The sequence below is a fragment of the Pteropus medius genome, unplaced genomic scaffold, assembly GCF_902729225.1.
Source record: "Pteropus medius unplaced genomic scaffold, Ma_sr-lr_union100, whole genome shotgun sequence".
Classification (NCBI taxonomy): Eukaryota; Metazoa; Chordata; class Mammalia; order Chiroptera; family Pteropodidae; genus Pteropus; species Pteropus medius.
Genome location: NW_024341753.1, coordinates 97755 through 104357, shown reverse-complemented (window position 1 = coordinate 104357; position 6603 = coordinate 97755). Strand labels below are relative to the sequence as shown.

General features: G+C 47.3%; 1 pseudogene; it reads left to right on the top strand.

Annotated features, from left to right (window-relative positions):
- The first annotated feature begins 4714 nt into the window (after positions 1-4714).
- Positions 4715-5313, top strand: LOC120593271 (crk-like protein; annotated as a pseudogene).
- The last annotated feature ends 1290 nt before the right edge of the window (positions 5314-6603 follow it).

Genomic DNA, 6603 nt, shown 5'->3' with positions numbered 1-6603 from the left:
ATCCATTCTGGAATAGGAGAGCGAGAAATATGGTAAAGCAAAAATGGCTGGGATGCTGCTGACAGAGGGATACTTGGGACCCTTTCTCAGTATGTTTAGAAAAGTTCAGCATTGGAGAATAATGAACAACCTTGTCGAGAACGAAGGAGACTTGGGAACCATTTGTTCTGTTGGCCTCGGGCTAAAGAAGGTCTCCAGGGGACCTGGGCTGATGCCAACTTTCTCATATTCCAACCATGTCAAGGTCATTTCCTATGCCTGAAACTGTATGGGAATTGCTCTGGATTCCTTAAGGGACTGTACAGGATGTGAAGCCTTCCCTGAGGCAAGTACTGCAAAATGGATCATTGAATCAATTCTCTTCAGACATCAAATGAGAATGGGGGTGGGGGAAGGAGAAAGATGCAAGGGTATCAACGGGTGGCTGCTGTGTGTTACGGAACCTTGGCCCACTGCTGATTTCTCTCATGATGTGGTGGCCACTGGAAATGTGAGTCACTTTTCACATCCTTTTACAAGGTCACTAGAAATTCCATAGTTGAAGTAGAAAAGGAGGAGTAAAGGCCGAACTAAACTTGGAGATAATGAAATGTTCCCTACTCGCTACCGAAGAAAACATCTGAGAGACACCACAGCCAGTCCCCTCTTCAGCCATTTGGGCACTGGACCAAACTGTGGCCTCAGGAAGATTGGGCCTCCCTTAGTTCCCGATGGTGAGCACGTCAGCCACCACCTGAGGACAGGAGTTTCTGATCATGACCAGGATGCTGGCCTGAGCAGGCTGCGGGCAACTCGATGGTTGTGGGGAGATGGCTCAGGAAGCTCAATCTAATGAATCTGTGCTCGGGTGTGTGGAGGTTTGGGATCTTATTGGGTGCGTTTCTTATCTTTCCTCACACAAAGTGGATACACAATGCTCCCACAGCATTAAACAAACGTGAATTTCATAAAATTCTAATGTAAATGTTCAGGCAGGTGCACACACAAGGGCACTCACATATTTCCATCTGCCTGGATATCACACAACCACGTCTCTATCTCAAACACGTTTAGACACAAACACATCCACACACGCAAACATAGAGACATGCAAACACACAGGGACACTGTAAATTCCCAGGCAGAAACCTATTTGTGCACAATTCTTTAGAGAGTGAGGGACATAGAACAGTTCCACCACACCCACAGCTGGCTGGGAAATTGAGGCAAGCTCTTTCATAAAGATACATGAAGACCCCCTAAGTCAAATAGGCCTCCCAGCCGGGCTCTTAAGGCCTCCAGAGGCCTTTCCCTTTGGTGCCCTTCACAACTGGGCCTAGCTTGGTCTCATCCCTGTTACTTCCTGGCCTCGGGAGGAAAGGGAGAGTGCCTGGCAGCATGGCATGCACATGGGATGTGGAGTATTGCCTTCTGAGGTGTTGGCCAGTCCTAAAAGATATGACCTAAACTTCTGCTCCTAAGACACAGTCCCAGGCTGCCTCAGCCTGGCTGGGCCATGAGCTTCACAGCAACCAATGTCCTAGGAGCAGAGTGCTTGCTGGTGTTCCAAAGCCCTGCTGTGGACAAACAAATTGATTAGGATGAGGGTGCAGAAGGAGAGAATGTGCTCCCTGCGTTGGAATAGGTAGTTGAGCATCATGGGAGTGTAGATGAGGTAAGGAAAATGGTCAAAATGGTCAAGTGGATGGTAGTAGAATTGGCAGCAAGGGAGTACGGAAACATGGATTAGGAAGGGAATGTGATTCTTGGAGGCTGAAGAAGGTAGGAGGGCCCTGGTGAAGAGGAAATTTGGGGAATATTATTAAAAACTAATCTGCTTTCTGTTCCACTTCTGTAAATATGCTTGCTTTCTGCAAAAGTTCTTGCTGCATGCAAGAGCTCACTTGTACTCTGCTCCATCTGCAAATGTACCTGTTTATATTTTTGTTCCACAAATGTAACTGTTTGTATCCCTAGCAGCACCCACATCTTGTAGCACTTTGTACCCTGGCAGCTCCCACTTCCTGTAACAATTTGTAACACATTGTACTGGCCAGTAACCCATGACAGCTCTCATCCTTCTGCCAGTGTTACTACTTTCAAGCATAGCAACTCCCTCCACTTGTAACGGTCTAAGATTGAATCAGCCAATCAGCTTGTGTAAAAACCCTGTATATAAGGCATGTTGCCACTGAGCACACTGTCCATATCTTCAGAGGGCTAGCTCCTCTGGGACCATGTGTAATAAACCTGAGTCCTCCTTCTCTCCAAGTTACTGTTTGGTTTTAAGCTGGACTGGGTTTGGGATTTTTTCACAACAGTTTTGGAGGCCTCAGAGAGATTTCAACAACGCTGGCCCTTTCAGCCGCCAGATCTGTGGCTCAGCCAGACCGAGGTGGAGGGGTTCCGTGTCGACGAGGAGACGTGTCACCTGAATACTTTTGATTGTCTTTCAGATCCGCGCCTCGACTCCCCAGGATGGCTGAGCTGCCCAACTGGACTCATAGGAGGGAAGAAACAATTCACCAAAAATGGCTGCAGGAGAGATACTAAGGTAAGATCAAAGGAGGTAAAAGAGTAGGAGAGTAAGTGCACAAAGTAAGATCAAAAGAGTAAGCTAGCTGAGTAAGGTATTGGGACAGCCCCCATTCAGGTCTCCTCTGTCGGAGGGAAGAGGAACTGGACGCAGCTTCCCGGTCTTCAGTAAGAAGACATTGGTCAGGGAACCTGTCGTATGATTTCCAGGTTCATCAGGAGTCTCCAAAGTGGGGGGAGGCGATAGAAACCCAGGAGTCTCCCCAGTGGGGGAGGCATCAGGTTGAGGCAGGCACCCACTAGCTGAGGGTAGAACTTGTTGTGTGTACTGGTGGAGAGGGGCAATGTTTTAACCAGATATGTGGATGTGAGAGTGAATGACCGGTTTGATAGGTCAGGTACGAGTTTGTAGCTCCATGACTGGGCACCCTTAAGGTCCCCTAAAGGCCACGGAGTTCGTGCGGGCTCATTCTTCGGGTCCATGGTGAATGGCATATGGTCCAGAGCAGCACTGACTAGTATCTGATCGCAAGCCGCAAAGCTGAGTCTGCTACAGCTAAGCATCACCTAAGCTCCCCATGAGGGGACACGGCCAGATGAGTATCTGAATGGTCTCCTCTCTGGATTGTTTGTCTTGTTTGTCTTTGTGTCACCGTTGCAGGGTAGGAAGAGTTTGATCAACACTAAGTAAAAGGGTGAATTCCATCACCCTCCAGAGGACAACCAGCCACCCTCCACAAGTTAAGGGGAAGAAGCTGCTTGCTCTCTAGTGCACATTGTTAAGGAATAGTGGGAGGTGTGTAAAAGAGAGTGAGTGCTGAATGACTGAGACGTAGTCTTGCTACAAAGGGAAAGTTGAACCCCAATCCGCGGTTCTGTGGTGACCCTCATATGGCTTACAGTGGCCCCACTGGATCTCTGTGAGGAGTCTATTCCAGTGGTCCAGGTCAGGGGTTTATATAGACCCACCAATGCCAAGAGGTGCCTGAAATTCTCACGAGGCGGCCAGAGACGGGTAAAGCGAGTGGTGTTTCCTCCAATTTCCCTGACCCTATTCCCTTTTCTGTTGTGTGACATGATTGTTGTCTGTTATGGGAGGCGCAGGAAGTACCTCAGATCTATATGAAGGAATAAGGCATGTCGAAGAAGGTTTGAGTAAATAGAAAGGAAAGTATTATTAGTAGATATAAGGTCTGGAGACATATTTTGAAGGAAATTGAAGGAAAGGTGTTTGCCTCAGAGTTGGTTATTTCTGAACGAGTGAAAAGAGGCAAACTGAGAAGAAAAGAAAGTAGGAGAAGGTTTGTGTATGCGAAGAGAAATCCCAAGAGGAAATTAAACTGAAGGAATAAAGAAAGTGTAAAATCCTGAGAGGAAAGTGCAAAAGAAGGTTTGGGAAGAGATCTTGAGTAGAAATTTTATGTAACTAAGCAAAACAAGGTTGGAAATGAGAATGTCAAAAGTAAGCTAATGTAAAATTAGAATAGTGTTTAATGTTTCTGAGACTATTGGTCTGCTACTAAAATTATGAAGAGGTTTTCTGAGGAAAAAAAAGAATTCTGTCAAAATAATTTCAGTGTTTTATGCTTTCTTAACCAGGTTTCTGGAACTTTAGAGAATATATTAACATTGACCTGTGCACCCAATTTTCAAAGGAAACTCCCTGCTAATATGGAGGGAGGTACCACTAAAGCATAGATTGTATGTTGGAAAATTTTAAGAAAAGTTTCTCAGAGAATTATTGGATCAGGCTGAACCCAGAAAAGCTTCATACTCATTTTGAGCTTGAATGGCCCACATTCGGGGTAGGGTGGTCCTCAGAAGAGATCTTAGATCTCCCCACAGTAAGGGCAGTATATCGGGTACTGACAGGGACCCCTGGATATCCAGACCAGTGGCCGTACATAGACACATGGCTTCAGATCGTTACTATGGTGCTCCTTTGGGTCTAGTTTAGTGTGAATAGGCAGGGACAGAATGAGGTACTTGTGGCCCAACCAACTCAAGAAAAGAACAAGGAGGTGCCAGAGAAAATAATCCCCCAAGGGGACCCCAAGGAAGAACCTATTTTCTTCCTATTACCGTACATCTCAGCGGGTCCGTCAGTCCCTTTGCAACTACTTTACACACAGTCTTCAAATAGGCTTCTACCATCAGTGCCTGCACTGCCCCTTACTGCACCTAAGCCCTGTCCTGTGCCATGTCCTCCGCTAGGTTTAAGTTCAACTCCTCAGATCACTCCGGTTGGTATGTGGGGCCAGTCTCATGAGGAGGTGCAAACTCCATTCCAAGGTCGACTCCACGGCATATTCCTAGTCTGCAACTCCTCCACCTGTCCTGGGGACTATGTACTGTCCGTGTTCGAGAATGCAAGAGTCTCCCACTACATTATCAACTCACTTCCCAACCGCCGTTTTAAGATCAAGGACCTAGAATTTGACTGTTTGCTGGCCCTGCTGGAGTTTTACAAAACTCACTACCTAAACACCACCACCTTGATGGAGCCCATGCCCAGATATATAAGCATATTAGAACACGTAAGGACTCTCTATGACTTTCCTGGGATTGATGCTGAGGACCTGCCCTTTGAGAAGGGTGAGATCCTGGTAATAATAGAGAAGACTGACAAATAGTGGTAGAGTACCTGGAACAAGAATGGCCAGATTGGTGATTCCTGTACCCTTTGTTAAAAAGCTAGTGAGACCCCACCCCCACCCCCACTTCACCACAACCAATGTGCCTTTTGCAAAGAAATCAGCCATTGGGAGAACAAGAGCCCCACCGTGGGAGAATGCCTGAATGACTAGAGATGTTCAATCAGCCTCATAAAGGAAAATACCAGCCTGAGTCAGCCATCCAAGAGCTTATTGGTCTCGCCAAAGTACAGACAGACTAGGGGCGACCGGGCTCCCTCATCCTAGGCCCCCAGGAGCCTACGATCTCCATAGAAGTAGGGGGCCAATCAATGACTTTCAAGGTGAACACTGAGACACAAATCACCTTTACCTTTGAGGAGCCCACCCATCTCACACTGAGGTGCCAGTCTGCTTTAATAATGGCTGTGACTGCCATTATTAGAGTAGACGAATGGCATCTTTATCCTTCAGGGAAAAACAAACAAATCTAACCAGTTTGCTAGAACTACTGTCTGAGCAGAAAAGGGAGGTCCAGGTCTAGCCAAAAATCATGCACCCATTGTGGTAAATTTGAAACCAGAGGCCCTCCCTGTCACACAAAGACAGTATCCAGTGTCATGGGAGGCACATCTGGGAATTCGGGACCACATCCAAAGTTTGTGCAATGCTGGAATTCTGGTTGGGTGTCAGTTACCTTAGAGTGCTCCACTCTTGCCGGATTGGAGGACTAGAGGGAACTACTGCCGCCCAATCCAGGACCTTCATGCCATCAACAATGCAGTGATCACCATCTATCTGGTGGTCCCGAACCTGTGTACCCTCCTGAGTCTTCTACCTGCTCAGGCCAGCTGGTTCATGTGCCTCGACCTTGAAGATGCCTTCTTAGGTCTCCAGTTTGTCACTGGCTAGCCAGGCTTTGTTTGCCTTTGTGTAGGAGGACCCAAACACTGGGAGAAAAAGTGCAGCTGACATGGACTCGACTGCCACAGAGCTTTAAGAACTCACCTATCCTGTTTAGCTAAGTGCTGGCCGTAGATCTGGCTGCCTTCCCCGGAGAGACTTGCACTCTACTGCAGTTCATAGATGACCTGCTGCTGTCTAGCTCCACCGAAAGGGACTGCTGGAAAGGCACTAAAGCCTTACTGGCCCTACTCTCTACCACAGGGTACAAGGTGTCATGGAAAAAGTCTCGGATATGCAAACAAAAGGTCAGGCACCTTGGATTCATCATTTGAAAGGACTCCAGGCACTTAGACACAAAAGAGAATTGCCCATCTGCTCAATACCTCAGCCAAACACCAAGAAAGGGGTTCATAAGTTCCTAGGGGCAGCTGGATTCTGTAGAATCTGGAAACCAGGTTTCTCTGAGAATGCCAAGCCAATATATGGGGCTACAGCTGACTCTGGAAAAGACTCCCTGGAAATAGGGCTCCAAACAAGACAAAGTGTTCAA